A 15,771-nucleotide genomic window follows, 5' to 3' on the forward strand; every position below is an offset into this window, starting at 1 on the left:
GTCACCTACCATTTTGAAAAATTTTTGCCTACAATTTCGATACAAATTTTGAAAAGTATTGTTTCAAAGATTTTAAACAGTTTTTGAAATTTTGTGCTAGGGCAATTAGGTGCCGCGATGTTCAATTTTGAATTTGTAACAAGGTCGATTTATCAAGGGTTAATGGGCTCGGAGGCGTTGCGATTCGTTTAGTTCTTCCATAACTTTAACAGCCAGATTTATTGTTCTTTACATTAATAATTTGCATTATTTTGGGAATTGGAAATTCATTATTTTCAAAATGTGTCAATTTAAAAGGCAGGAAAGTACCCAGTGAACACATTTTACAGCGGCAATATAACATGGAAGTTACATGTAATTTAACATTGTTATTCTTGTGATATGTAGGTGCTATATGACATGGAAATAAGCTGTTACGTAATATTTGTTATACGCAAGTGATATAGCTGTTATACATCGTTTTTGCGTTACAGTTATTCAACAAAAATTATATAATCGTAACATAACACGTTCGTATCAATGTTATTACGGAACGATGCGTCGTAGAGTTGACTCAGAAATCAGACAACATTACAACATCCTGAATGATAGATCTATTTGATAATAAAAAAAATTATTATAAAGATAATGTTTTCAAAAATAACAGTTTGTCTACAATTACTGCGCACAAAAAATGCACAAAATCGAAATTCATTATGTGCTGAACAAAAACAGAATAATAAATGTATACTATTCAATTTTTCTTAGAATTACGATCTATATAGTTAACCATCTAATTAATTATTTGAACGCTTTAAAGATTAGTGCTAAATAGATCGCAATTTCCATCAAATTATTAAGGTTATGGAAAAAGATAAATTTAACAATGAAATTAATAAGTAAATAAATTAATGCTATTTATTTTTAATATGTTTTGCAAAATTTAATTGCTTTTATAAAAAATAATATAGTTGCGTCAGTTTATAACATATAAGTATATGTAGACAATAACAAGTAACCATATCGATGAGTCAAATTGGCGTAGCAGGTAGAGTACAAGGTTCGTCATCCTAAAGTGCCGGGTTCAAACCTAGCAGCGACAAGTAAGAATAAAATAAAAAATTACATAATTTAAATTTAATTAATTCATAAAAATTTATTCTAAATGTAGTATGTGCTGTTGATAAAAATAATTTTTAAAAAATGAAATTTTTATTTTATTTTATTTTTCTTTGTAACTGTTGTGTAACGGTTAGATAACATGTAATTATAACATGTTATATTGTTGAGTCGGAAATTGTAACTTACATGTAAGTTACGTGTAATTTCATAGTAACGTAACCTGTTATATTCGGTTACATTGCTGTTACACTGCTGCTATATTACTGTGTTCACTGGGTAAAGACAAAATTTGATTCAAGATCTTCATTCTTTGCAATCAATATTACGAAACAAAGATACGATTTACGTTTTAAGATACCGAATCTTGCGACACTATCCATTTCAAGCGTGTTGTCGGTCTTATTTTAGGTTTGTCTACTATCAATTATATGTAATGCCATATGATAGTACTTATAATACCGTTAATAATATTGTTATGTTATATAATAGCGTTAACGTGCGAGTGGCTACTTGGCTGAAATCTTTGTTGCAATTTTACCCAATATGATCCGCATAGATTTTGACTGGTTAGAATTGCATCTCTCTCTCTCTCTCTCTCTCTCTCTCTCTCTCTCTCTCTCTCTCTCTCTCTCGCTCGCGCGCGCGCGTGCGTGTGTGCGTGTGTGTGTGTTCCACAAGGATAAGGACCCCATGGTTCGTCAACTCCACAGTATTTTAAGACTTCGAACCCTCCTTGTGGCGCACAGGCGCGTGCGCGCGTGCATGTTGTATACATTAGTAATGTGTATGTCCTCGTGCGCGGATTGCCTCATTTATGCAATCTGACATACTTCTTATCAGTCTGTACACACACATGCACGCACGCACGCACACACACACACACACACACACACACACACACACACACACACACACACACCACACAGAGAGAGAGAGAGAGAGAGAGAGAGAGAGAGAGAGAGAGAGAGAGAGAGAGAGAGAGAGAGAGAGAGAGAGGAGAGAGAGAGAGAGAGAGAGATTGATTGATTGATAACAGTTTTATTCGCCAAGGCATAGGCCGAATGGCGTATCAGAGACAACGTATTATTCAATACCACTAAAGTTAGTACATATACTATAAGAGTATTAATACAATCGAATAATTTGAAATAGATAATCGCAGCATGATTTCCGCATGATGTACATAAATGAAATCTTAAACTCATTTCACTTATGCAATCTCTTACTATAAACTTTACTACATAGCTTCATATTCTTTACAATGTATTTAACATTACCAGACGCGTCACCATACAATATAACTATGCAATGCACACAATAGCGCCTGTCAATACTATATGAATCTCAATTAAGGATACAAGCCTACGATAGATAATGTCACAAGATGGCTCAACGGTGTAACGCAAAATCTAAGCGCCCTGAATGTAAGATCTCTGGTGGCCGTAGAAGTGTATCAAATGACCAAGTAGCCACTCGCACGTTAACGCTATTATATAACACAACAATATTATTAACGGTATTATAAGTACTATCATATGGCATTACATATAATTGATAGTAGACAAACCTAAAATGAGACCGACAACACGCTTGAAATGAATAGTGTCGCAAGATGGCTTAACAGTGCTATTTAGCACTTTAAACCCATTTGCAAGGACCTGCGTTTCCAGGATTCTATACGTCATACATCCAAGGAAATATTTACGCCTCTCACTTGCCAACAGCCATTGCAACTTAGTACGATAAGGCGTTATATGCTTGTCTCTCCTAAGATTAAAAATATACCGAATAGAGGCATTCATCAGCCGCTGTACTTTTAGCTTTAAATATTCAGGTAAACTATCACAAACTACACACGCGTAATCGAGGTGCGGCAACACCAGGGACTGTACAAGGAGCTTTTTAACATCCTGCGGAATAAGCCAGGCCCGCTGTCTGAGACTGTATAAAGTCCTGTGCACTCTGGTGGAAATAGTTGAGATATGCGAATTTCAAGACAGATCAGCTGACAGTGCCATGCCAAGACTTTTCACAGTACCAACATAATCAATCGGCCGTCCATCAACTATTACTCGCGACAAAACTCCGCGACTCAACAAAGAAGTGATTCTGTCTACTACCAAAAATAATCGCCTTCATCTTTTCAGCGTTCAAACAGAGACCCTGATCCACCGAGAAATCTCAAGTACATCCTCGGTCATGTGCGAGACAGCCTCACCAACCAAGCCCGCTGGGCACTGTATGAATAACTGAAGATCATCAGCAAAGAGGGTGTATGGTAACTTGCAGTATTTTAACACAGCTGGAAGAGAGTATATTAACATAAGAAAAAATATTGGTCCAGACGCCGATCCCTGTGAGACACTTGAGATGATAGGAAGGAATTCCGATACTGATCCATCATCCATCATGACAGCCTGCGAATGACCGATAATATAGGAATGGACCCATCTGATGGAGTCAGCTGAGAAGTTTAAAGATTTTATCGCCTCCAACAATGCCTCATGCCTGATTGAATCAAACGCCTTTTGGAAGTCGAACAGTATTACAAGGGTTACAAGGTCGCTCTCAATATCCAAGTGAATGGTATCGGTAAGATACAACAAGGCGGACTGAGTATTGTGCTCCGATCTAAACCCAAATTGGAAGGGCGCAAGCAAATGGTGATCCTCGAGGTATCGAGAGATCTGGCCCGCAATGATCTTGTCAAAAATCTTCGCTACATGACATAAATTTGCGATCGGCCTAGTATCCGAGACCGACCGAGGACTTAGACACTTGTTTAATGGCATTATGTACCCTTTTCCAGATATCAGGATAATAACACGAGCGTATGGAGTGGTTGAAGATCCTTGTCAATATAGGCGCAACGATATCGATTGAGCTTGCGAAGAATCTAGAAGGTAATTGATCCCGAATACCTCCTTTGGATTTGGCGGCTAAGGACTTGGCGACTTTAGCAATCTCAAGAGAAGATATCTCTGTAAAACGAAATAGGTTAGTATCATCCGATGATATCGTACCAACTAGGCACTCCACAGCAGCTCGTGAGCAAGGCGGGTGGACACCGACCACCGCAGCATAATGCGCGCCCAGCTCACTCTTGGTGAATTTGCTAACTAGTCCATGGCCACTACCTGAAGTTATCCCCTCTCTATTAAGAAGACGCCAGAGTTGTGCGCTATCAGTAATTGAGGCTATTTGCGCCCTCAGATATGAATCTCTTGCAAGATTAATTTTGGACTTTACAAGGCGTCGTTTTCTGCGAAATAGCGTCAAAAGGGCCGCCCGCCTAGACAACAGATAAGTGCGCCTATACTGTTGATAGATACGGTCTCTCTCTTCACACAACTTCTTAATCTCTGGCGTTATCCAAGGTGCGGCTTTTCTCGAGAACTTACGAGTGACGAAGGGGGCATGCTGGTCAAGGCACTGGATAAAGATCTTGCAGCATGCAAGGACGGATGGACCGATTCCTCGAAGGGATAAAATCTCGGCATAAAAGACCGCTCGATGTCTGCCCGCATGGCCTTGCGATCACAGCGATTAAAGTCCCTATATCTGACTTTTTTTCTTCGAGAGAATTTATGGGAGAATTTATAATAAAAAATGATCGCCAAATGGCCCGCCCCAATAAGAGAAGGAGATTTTGCATAATATAAGATTTTACTAGCATGATCAATGTGGGTAGCTGACTCTGCGGTGTAATGAGTTTTGCCAAAAGGAATCGAATACAGGGACCTCTCATTAATGAGATTGGACAGGTGCTCAGAATGGAAGGAAGACCTCAACATGTCAACATTTAGGTTACCGACTAAGTTTTTATATGATTGTGAATATTCATCTAATTTATTAAAAAAACGAAGACAGCACCAGTCCGCCTGGCCGCCTATAAACAACTGCTAATCGTGGAGCCGGAGAGCGCACTTCTGTTATTTAACTCCAGAATCATAAATTCAGTTTCATTTTTGTTGCTATTTTCTGATTTATAGAGTTCCGCGCCTATCAAGGTTTTATGTACATAGCAGAGCAGGCCTTCCCCTGCATTGGGTTCCCGTCTCCGTTTGATACCAAATCACGATCATTCCTGAAAGCTTTATAATCATCGCTTATGTTAGCAAAGTCGATAGTAATTTTGAGTCCAGCCATGTTTGGTTAAGCGCTAGAACATTAGGGGCCTGCTCTTCCATGAAGCTTAGAACTTGAGATTTACCTTATGTCTAAACGAATTTATGTTGACATGCACAATCTTCAAAGAGTCACGAACCACGGACTCTGCGGGCCGACTCCGGGCGAGTCAGACCATTTTATTAAGATCGGCATCGCAAGAAATATTAACGATCTCAGTGGCAGCGGTCTTGCGTGCATAAATACGCTTATTCCGCACTCAAACACGCTCATAACCACCTGCTCTTGCACGATTACGAGTACGCTGCAACAATTTATACGTGACACTATTTAAGAATTCGTTTAGGAAGACATGCCTACCACGCAAGTTGATCGCGTCTATGAGCTCTTCAAAGATTTCGGTTGTCGGGATTGCACCTTTAGCGATCTTTAAGCGCATAATAGCGTTCCTAATCTGTACAGAGGTAATACGCAAGACTAATGAGAACAACTCCGCTGAAGCATTGGACTTTGGAGCCATTCGTATAGCCTCCGACTTAGGCGTCATTTTGCGGATATCATACACATACGAGTAGAGGTGGTCCGCTCCAATAAACTTAAAAATTCTACGAATTATGTGATGGTAGTCTAGGTTGCTAGCGACCGGCAGTCCGGAAATAATAATTTCCGCTGTTGAGGCGTCTGCCGAAGTCGTGGTTTGTCACAGATGATCTAAGCTCACCGATATCAAAAAACGCAATATCATTCTCCATTCGATTTAGCCGGGTGTTTGTATCCCGGCGGAACTGGTCCAGTTTAGCATTAAGATTATGACTTACGGTGGCCAGTTCATTCTGCATTTTGAGATTTAGATTAAATATGGCGGTCAATTTATTGCCGATTTCCGTTTTCTCAAACTGCTCCCCGTTCTGAGGTGCAGTCGGCACGCCATTTTCGTCACCGCGCACACCTGTCTCGGAGTCGCCAACTCGGGGTAACATTGTAGTCCCAGAAAATAGAACAGCAGTTGTCTCCACCGACGAACACGATGCACGATTTTGCGGGTCGCAAGGTTCACGGGCAGTCTTTTCCCCCCGCTTTTCCCTGAGACTCTTGTGTGTTGTCTTTGGGATGTTAACAAATTGTCGCTTAGAGAGTCGGGGAGATTAACATTTTTATTCAATCTCCTGCAGAGTCGCCGTGGATGGTGGGAAAAAATTATTTAAAAAAAATCGGTGGGGACGATAAAAGGATCGAAGTAACAAGGGAGGAAAACAGGGATGTGATTTGTCGGAAGGAAGGACGACACTACAGAAAATAAAACATTGAGGTCTATCGCGTCATACGTGAGGGCATAGTCGCGGTAATGTGGGAGTATGAGGTCCGTTTTGAGTGGGAATTGGGTTATTATATCGAAAAGAGATTTCTGGGTTCCATTGTAATAGTAGTAACGCTGCGGGGGAGGTGCAATTTCTTTTAGGAATTCTACGCTGGAAGTCGAAGATGCAGGGGAGAGGAGTGGCGATTCATTTTCGGGTGCTGGGGAACTAACGGAGGAATACGTGGTAGGAGAGACTCTGGGTGAATCCTCAACGATCGGAGAACGTATGGCCTGTAGGAACTCCCGGTACGCTTGGTTGAAAAGGGCTTGTGCCATTCTGATTTGACTCCGACGTTTTCGTCTTAATGCCTGCCGTGATTGGTTAAGTCGGAGGTGGTTGTTTACTAAAGTGACAACAGTATATTATATGAGAGAACAAAAAAAGAAAAATGGAGAGAAAAATTTGAGTGAATGACTTACTTGTCCGCTGTGGAATGTGCGGGCGAGTGAAAATGTGGCTGGATATTCCCGTTTGGTTGCTGAGAGTGTTTGTCGGCGGGAGGGGCGGCTGGGTTCCGTGAGGATCTTGGTTGAAACTCCGCACTTGATTGTCACTAACTCGAATTGCTCACGAGGGGGGTACGAACTTAAATTCTCGCACCAAACTTGGAGTTGAGTTACTCGAAAATATTTGAAAGCGTCGCGAGAAAAATGGAAGGAAAAAGTCTAACGATGACGATCGGATCGCGGCTTTATAGTGACTTCCCAGGAAGGTTTGGGTGTGGGGGAGGTTCGAAGGTTTCAGTTGGTTGACCCCTTTTCGGGGTTTCATGGGAAGTGGTTCTTAATTGGATAAGATCTTATTTGTTTTTGGAATAAACCACTGCTAGAGTTCTTAATCATTGATTTATTCCTCTTTGTCTCCGCCCGCGATAGCTCAAGTTCTGGAGGGGGGGGGGATTGATATTCTCGGATGTTCTTATCTAAGGGCAGTAAAAATGAGAATTTTATGTTTCTTGTTGCCCTGTCGTCGATACTTTTCTAAAATTGAGAGTCGTGTCTTGCTTCGAAAGTAAGATGAATTTATTGCTTCCCGCGTTCAAAACGATCGGGTTTTTATTTGTTTTACCCTCGAGCTCTACGCGTTCTCGCGCCATTCTTAACGATTTAGATTACATCCGGCTCTTCATTGGTGATCGTAAAAAGAAGGATCTGTAAATTACCGGTGTACAGAGAGATTTCAGCAGCATTTCGATATTCAACCCGGAAAGCGCGGGCTCTCTGGAATTTCTATGACCGTACCCGCTCTTTCCCACGATGCGCGACGCGTGTTTAATTCTATGCTTTTTTTTATTCCCGATGAGTACCAGACGCATTTCCTTTAATTTATCTATTTCCTTAGAGGTCAGCGGGTAATAAAAACGTGAAGTCCTCTGGACGTAACAAACTATGCTATTTACTTTTTGAAAGAAATTTTTTTTTAATTTACCCTTTATAATCTCTCTCTGTTGATTATTTATAAATTAGATAGTTTATTCCGTGCTCCCTAAACCGGGGCGACGGTGTGTTTTCGTGGGGACCACCAAACCCCTTACAGCCTTATTCTCTTCCAATACAGTTACACTTACAATTCATATCTTCCATTACATATACATAACTTCTCATCCCCCTCGCGCCCTGGCCATTAAGCAGCCTTACATCTAATTTTCCCACTTCCCTTCCTATATCCTCTCCGCCCGTCTCCTTTATTCAGCATTCCCTTTCCCCTTGCTTTCCCTCTCCTTCTCTCACTCCTCCTCACTCATTCTTCTCCTCTCCATCAGTTCCTCTCCTTGTCTTAGTTCCATCTCTTCCTGTCCACCGATAATTCTCTATATTCTTTACCACCACGTTTCTCTCTCTCGCCCTCTCTCTCCTTGCCGCCAACATTCTCCACCTCATACTTTTCTCCTCCATACTTAAGAGGATGCTAAACTGCTTGTCAAACTTGATCGAGGTTGATAATGTAGTCATTTAGGCACGTCATTAACAAAATTTTGTATGTATTTTTTTTATAGATTTAGAAATCTTTTTCCAGAATTAAAGTTTATGTATTCCGCACACTGTTGTCGTCTATACTTTGATTGTGGAGAAGAGAAAGCTTTGTGGCGATGGGCAGCAGGCAAGTGTCTATCAATGTGCCGATCCGGGTTCGATTCTCGGCGTATTCTTTTTTTTTATCTGCAAAAATTTTTTATTAAGAGGGGCAAGTCATGTAAATCAAAATTTTTTAGCAATTTTTTTTTCTTGCTTAAATTTATAAGAAATTTTCCGTAGAATATGAAAAAAAAATAATAGAAACCGATTTGAGAGTTCCTTCTATGTAATTTTCGTCGAAAAGTGAACGGTCGAATTGGGCGGAGCACTCATGTAGACGAGTCGGAAACTCAGTTTTTCAACCCTCTGTAATAAATGTTAACCTGGCTGTGCTAGAATAATGTTCGAAAAACAGGAAAATTTGCTCTATGGCCCTGGAATCGCAGATTAGCAAAAAACTGCGGTAAGTTAAAATAAATTACGATTTTTTCACGATTTTGTTACTCAAACTTTAAACGCGTTTTTCTCCAAACTACTTTTTTAAAATTGGCCTGCAAGATAACTCAAAAACTATTCATCCGATTGAGTTCTTGTGCATACATTTAGATAAATACTTTCCTCATAAATTGAACCTTTATTTGTAATTGTATTGTTTAAATAAATTATTTTTATTGCATAATTAACACGAAAATTTTTTGTAAAAATCTACTTTTTTTTGTGTCGCCATTTTTACAATTTTGCATTATTTTCTTTAACAATAGGTTCAATCGATAACGCAAACCGTACAAAAAAGAAATCTATTTGGTTTTTTTATTTTAGATGAATACAAGCAGCGCTACATTGCACGCCGACAAGTGACTTCAACGTCGACGCATTAGATTTACATTATTATTATTTATAAAATACATATTATTTTTCTGTCAAAAAATATTTTTTTAGTAGTTTAATATTACAATAACGTACCCTGAAAATTTCAAAAGAATTGGTTGTATAATTTCCTCAAACAAAATTCCAAAAAATCACTCAATTTTCAGCGCGTTAAGGGGGGACTTGTCCCCCTTAACGTAAGACAAAATTTATTGTTTTAAATTTTTTTGTACGATATTTTTTTATATAAATAAAGCACAATTAGTATTTCTTTTGCGACGATTTTTTATACGTATTCCGAATAAAAGGGAAAAATACAACGTTACTTTATTGACAATTTTTTTAACATTTTATGAAATGTTATAAATTAACGAAAAATGAAAATTTAAAGTCAAAATTTTATTTATTTTAATTTCATTTATTCATTGCAAATTTTTTGACCTGATCGTACGAACGGTTGGTTCCTTTCATACTTTTTATACAACGCAAAAAAATTGTCATTGAAAAAGTGTTATACTTTTCCCTTTTATTTTGAATACGTATAAAAAAATATCGCAAAAATTTTTATTTTGGTATAAAAAAAGAATTATTTTGTACAGAAAAAATTTAAAACAATAAATCTTATCTTACGTTAATAAAAATTTTTTGCGGATTATATTGAAAAATAAAAAAGGAAAAAATTACGCTGAGAATTAAACGCGGATCGTAACGAAATGTGCCTGATATAAAAATTTTTTTGACCTTGTACGCATAAATCAAGTCAGGGTGCAGATAAAGTGAACATTTAGCAACAATACCATGGTTTTAGATTGAACGTAAGTGTTCTAATAAAAAAGATTGCTGTATAACAAAATTACATGTTTGAAAATTTCGTAAGCTTGTATGAAACACGTAGTGGTCGATTAGTTGACGGTTCAAATAGACGTCGCTAATTTAGTCCAGCACTTTCTCGCTTTTTACCATCAAACCTTACGCGCACATACTCTCTTTTTTTCCTTTACATACACATATACACATACGCGCGCGCGTAAAAATTCATGTACATTGGGAATCTTAGTTTTATTTTAAAATCTTTTTTTAGTCGAACCTGACAAAATCTACGTTTATACACTGATAAAAAAATGCTTGATTTAAATAAATATTTCTTTGAATAGTACTAATAACATATTTTAGAGAAAATCAATAATATTTATTTCAAACAAGTAATATTTTCTAAATTATAAAAGCATCAATTGCAATCTAGCAGCCGTAGCCGAGAGCATAAGGCAGCGGGCTGGTAACGCAAGTATCGTGGGTCATCGCGAATTCGAATCTTTATTCTTTCCTTTTTTTGCATTTATATAATGACTTTTGCATGTAACTATACAATATTAAAAAACCGTTTTTTGTGTTATTTTTAAAATTTGCCATATAACTTTTATACATATATTGAAAATGTAGCAAAATGTTTTCATTTATAATCAAAGCAAGGCAAATAAAATTAATTTTAAATAATTTTAAGTAATTTTAAATAATTTTTTAATTATACAATTTTTATACAATTTGTGTTTATATATGTATATAAAAATAAATATAAACTACAGGACAAAATTAGAGGAACAAAAGTTTGAAGTAGCGCCATGTTCGTAAAAGTTGAGCAAAAAATCTGAATTTTTTATATAATATAGCCCAAAGTGTTGATTTGATCCCTGCAAAATCTCCCCGCTGTGGGTCCAGTAGTTTCGGAGTTATACCCCTCGAAGCAATTTCCGGTCAAAAACTAAAGTTGCAAGGTTGTAACTTGGAAAGTACAGGACAATCTGATGCAAAAAACGAACCAGAAAAATTCGGAAATGAGCTAAGCCGGTCCTGTAGGTGTCGCTCAGGGTGTCTCTGGTGCGCCCTGATACCCCCATTCTTTTTCAATTCTGATTCGCAATTCCTTAGGACTGACAGTGGTGACAGCGTTTTGCGTCGCGTCCGTCCAACCGAGGACAATTCTCTAGCACCGCTTGGCTTTAAAACCGTTAAATGTCGAAGGTCTCACCTCTCTATGACCCTTACCATCCCGCGAGGGTGGATTGGGCAACCACCCCTAACAATAATTAGCACCCGCAGGTGCTTTCATGCGTCCGGAAAATTCGGAAATGGGTCGAATCGCACTTGTAGAGGTCTCTGGCACTCCTTTCTAACCATGCACAAAATTCACCCCTTTCAATCTCTACCCGCTAATCCTTCAGTCGGACAGCGAGTCGCGGTTGCGCTAGGCTACAAGTGATCGCTTCAGGGCACGACTTGCATTCGAGATTTAAAAAATCCTTATTCTCTCCAGCCATTTTCTTTTCATCCCCTCTTTTTGTATTAGCTTTCCTTCTCTTCTTAGATTTTCCCTATATGCATCTTTTTTTGCTTTTATGCCTCTTCTAGCTGACTCTTTGTCTGCGTTCTGTTTATTCCTGATTGCTCTTTTCGTTTCCCTTAAAAAACGCATTACTTTTCCATGTAATCTCTCACATTCTCTCATATTTTTTGTTTTTTTATGTTGCTTGTGGGACAGCCAAACATTGTTAAAGCAAAACAAAGAAATTGGTGTGTTAGGAGTGGTTGCCCAACCCACCCTCGCGGGATGGTAAGGGTCATAGAAAGGTGAGACCTTTGACATTTAACAGTTTTAAAGCCAAGCGGTGCTAGAGAATTGTCTTCGGACGGACGCGACGCAAAACGCTGTCAGTCCTAAGGGGTTGCAAATAAGAGTTGAAAAGGAATGGGGGTATCAGGGCGCATCAGGGACACTCTGAGCGACACTTACAGAACCGACTTAGCCCATTTCCGAATTTTCCGGGCGCATAAAGGCACGTGCGGGTGTTGATTAGTGTTAGAGGTGGTTGTCCAGCTCACCCTCGCGGGGTGGTAAGGGTCATAGAAAGGTGAAACCTTCGATATGTAATGGTTTTAAAGCCAAGCTGTGCTAGAGAGTTGTCCTCGGTTGGACGGACGCAACGCAAAATGCTGTCACCACTGTCAGTCCTAAGGGTTGCGAATCAGGGTTGAAAAGGGATGGGGATATTAGGGCGCACCAGGAACACTCTGAACGACATTTACAGAACCAGCTTAGCCCATTTCTGAATTTTTCTGGTTCGTTTTTTGCATCAGATTATCCTGTATTAAGTTACAACCTTGCAACTTTAGTTTTTGACCAGAAGTTGCTTCGAGGGGTATAACTCCGAAACTACTGGACCCACAGCGGGGAGATTTTGCAGGAGTCAAATCAATACTTTGGGCTATATTATATAAAAAATTCAGATTTTTTGCTCAACTTTTACGAACATGGCGCTACTTTAAACTTTTGTTCCACTAATTTTGTCTTGTAGTTTACAAAATCAAGCGACGCGGTAGCGGCGCGACGCCAAGTACATAAAGAATTTTGCTGCATGATGCAAATGATGCAAACTTCACTGCGCAAATGTCACGCCGCTACTAAGCTTTATCTGGAATTTAGCTGTCAAATTCACTTTCAGTTAAAATATCTCAGAAACTAAAATCATAATCAAAAATCTAATGGCAATTTTGTTATATAATATTGATGTCAGCTTTCGATTGCGACCACTCCGATTAAAATTGGTACACTCATTTTTGAGATTTCGTAATCTCTTGCGCGAAAAAGCTCACTTGGATCACTTGGATATTTTCCACAGATCACATGTACACACACACGTAAAGCCAGTTTGTCGTTCAAGGGGCTTCACAATGTTCCTACATACAATTTTATAAAATTAAAATAAAATTATTTCGTAATGTAAGTGGTGAATATTGGTACGCGAAAAAATATAATAAACTTGATAATTCTAAGATCTTGTGATCTCTTGCGCAAAAAAGCTCACTTGAGTTATTTTCCACGCATTCACATATACATGCACACACACACCCAAAGCCGATTTGTCCTTCAAGGGGCTTCACAATGTGCCTACATATAATTTTATAAAACTAAAATAAAAATTATTTTGTAATATATGTGGTGAATATTGGTATGCGAAAAAATATAATAAACTTAATAATTATGTGATCGTGAGATTTCTTGCGCGAAAAAGCTTATTTGAGTTATTTTCTACAAATTCACATGTACATGCACACACACACGCAAAGCCGGTGTGTCCTTCAAGAAGCTTCACAATGTGCTTACATATAATTTTATAAAACTAAACATATAAAAAATTATTTTATGATATAAATAGTGAATTTGGTATGCGAGAAAAGTATAATAAGTTAACAAAAATAAAATAAATATATAACATAAACAAATACATGATATATGTGTAAATGTCAAAACTATTAATATAAAAATTAATAATAAAATTACAACGTCTGAATGTGAGTAATGTAACTGATATTATTAGTACACGAAAAAATTTAATAAAATTAATAAAAATAAAATAAATAAATAATAATAACAAATAATATACATAATATATATGTAATAAATGTCAAAAATATTAATAAAAAATTTTTATCTGTCAATGCAAATAAGTATAAAAATATTAGTGCAATCTTTTATCACGGTGAAAATATAATAGATGGACATTACACAAACATGATATGTACTAAAAACGCAAAATGGATGTTAATAAATGATTTAAGTATAAAGAAATGCAATTGGCCTTGAAATGCTAAAAATGCATTCATATTTTTTGCAGAACAAATAAAATAAAATAAATTATGGAAAATATATACATATATACATACATACATATCAAATTAACACATTAAAAAATATGTATAATAAAACTTAATGTAATTAAAAAAAGAAGTAACTCTTTAATTTTTACAAAAAGGAGTGAAATCCCTTAAAAAAACCTTAAAAAGGTAAAAAAGATACGCCAAGTACATGTTACGTCCAGCCTTATGGGATTTTACTCTTTATTCGGTAGGAAGGATATCTCAGGGAGAACAGGTAAGGCAGGGAAGAACGTAACAAAACGTGTAGAATTCCCGTAGGCACACAGTTTAAGGAGGGTATGTGCCTCGGGTCGAACGCACTTTTTATGACTCAAAAATATAGGTCAACGTGCCGATAGGCCCGCTATAACCCGTTTCGAGTCGTACGTTCGTCGGTCCAAGTTTCGAGTCAACGAATTGAATCGCTTTAACTCGGGATCGGACCAGGTGCAGTCTTTGTTCGGGATAGACGAGGTCGTTGTTAATTAAAATAAATGATAAAGTTTCACATAAAATTAACAAAAGTATTTATTCTAATAACAAATAAAAATGAAAATATAAAGAAATACAAATAAGCGCTGAAGTCGTGATTTAACATAATTTGTTGGCTATGAATTTATAAAGATTAAATTATAAGAATGGTTCTAAATAAATTTCGCAAGAGTTTACAAAGTTTAAAAAAATACGCAAAGGGTTATAAAAATAGATTTTCGATTGAGTTTACAAAAGTTTTAAAAGTTTAACAAAGGGTTATTAATAAAATAAAAAAAAACACAAAGGTTATTAATATAAATTTCGGAAGTGTAAAACTAATGGGCAGCTTTTTGTTTGTGAGTTACATTATATCTTAAGTAATTCGGAGAGAGAAGGTTAGGAAAGTGCAGACTCTTGAAAATTAAAACCGTGAATTGTTGTTTGGACTTTCGAACACTAAGGGCGGAATTCGCATATCGGAACGCCCGGTCGGACTCTCGAGCAACAGCCTCTGAATCCGCGCACCGGAACGCCCGGTCGGACTCTCGAGCAACAGCCTCTGAATCCGCGCACCGGAACGGCCGGTCGGACTCTCGAATGACCGTCTCTGAATCCGCGCACCGGAACGACCGGTCGGACTCTCGAGCTGCCGGGCTCGCATCCGCAAACCGAGTAAAGAAGGGGGACGAAAACTCTAAGAGAGAATTATTTATAAATAATAGGAGGGTGTCTTAAAGAATTAAAATGGAAGGGAGATGTTACCATGAGTAACGTAAAAACCAAAGAAATTATGATTGTGGGACTTACTCATTGTTGGTTCTCGAGCAAATTTGTCGGAATCGAATAGATTTCTTGTCCGGATGGAACGGCACTAAAGTCTACTTGCGCACTGATTCTACATGATTACTAACTAACTAACTAACTCTAAAACTGTAACTCTAAAACTTTACTCTCCATTACTATTACTGACTATCTATTACTGACTGCTAAACTCTTATTACTGGTACTTTCATTACTGACTACTATTGCCTACTATTACTAACTGGTATAAAGACAACTGACTGCCTTCAAGATTTGGTATTATATATATATAGAGTCTTACAAGGGGAGGATCCAGAGATAGGTGGTTCAAA

This window comes from Monomorium pharaonis, chromosome 5, assembly GCF_013373865.1.
Source record: "Monomorium pharaonis isolate MP-MQ-018 chromosome 5, ASM1337386v2, whole genome shotgun sequence".
NCBI lineage: Eukaryota > Metazoa > Arthropoda > Insecta > Hymenoptera > Formicidae > Monomorium > Monomorium pharaonis.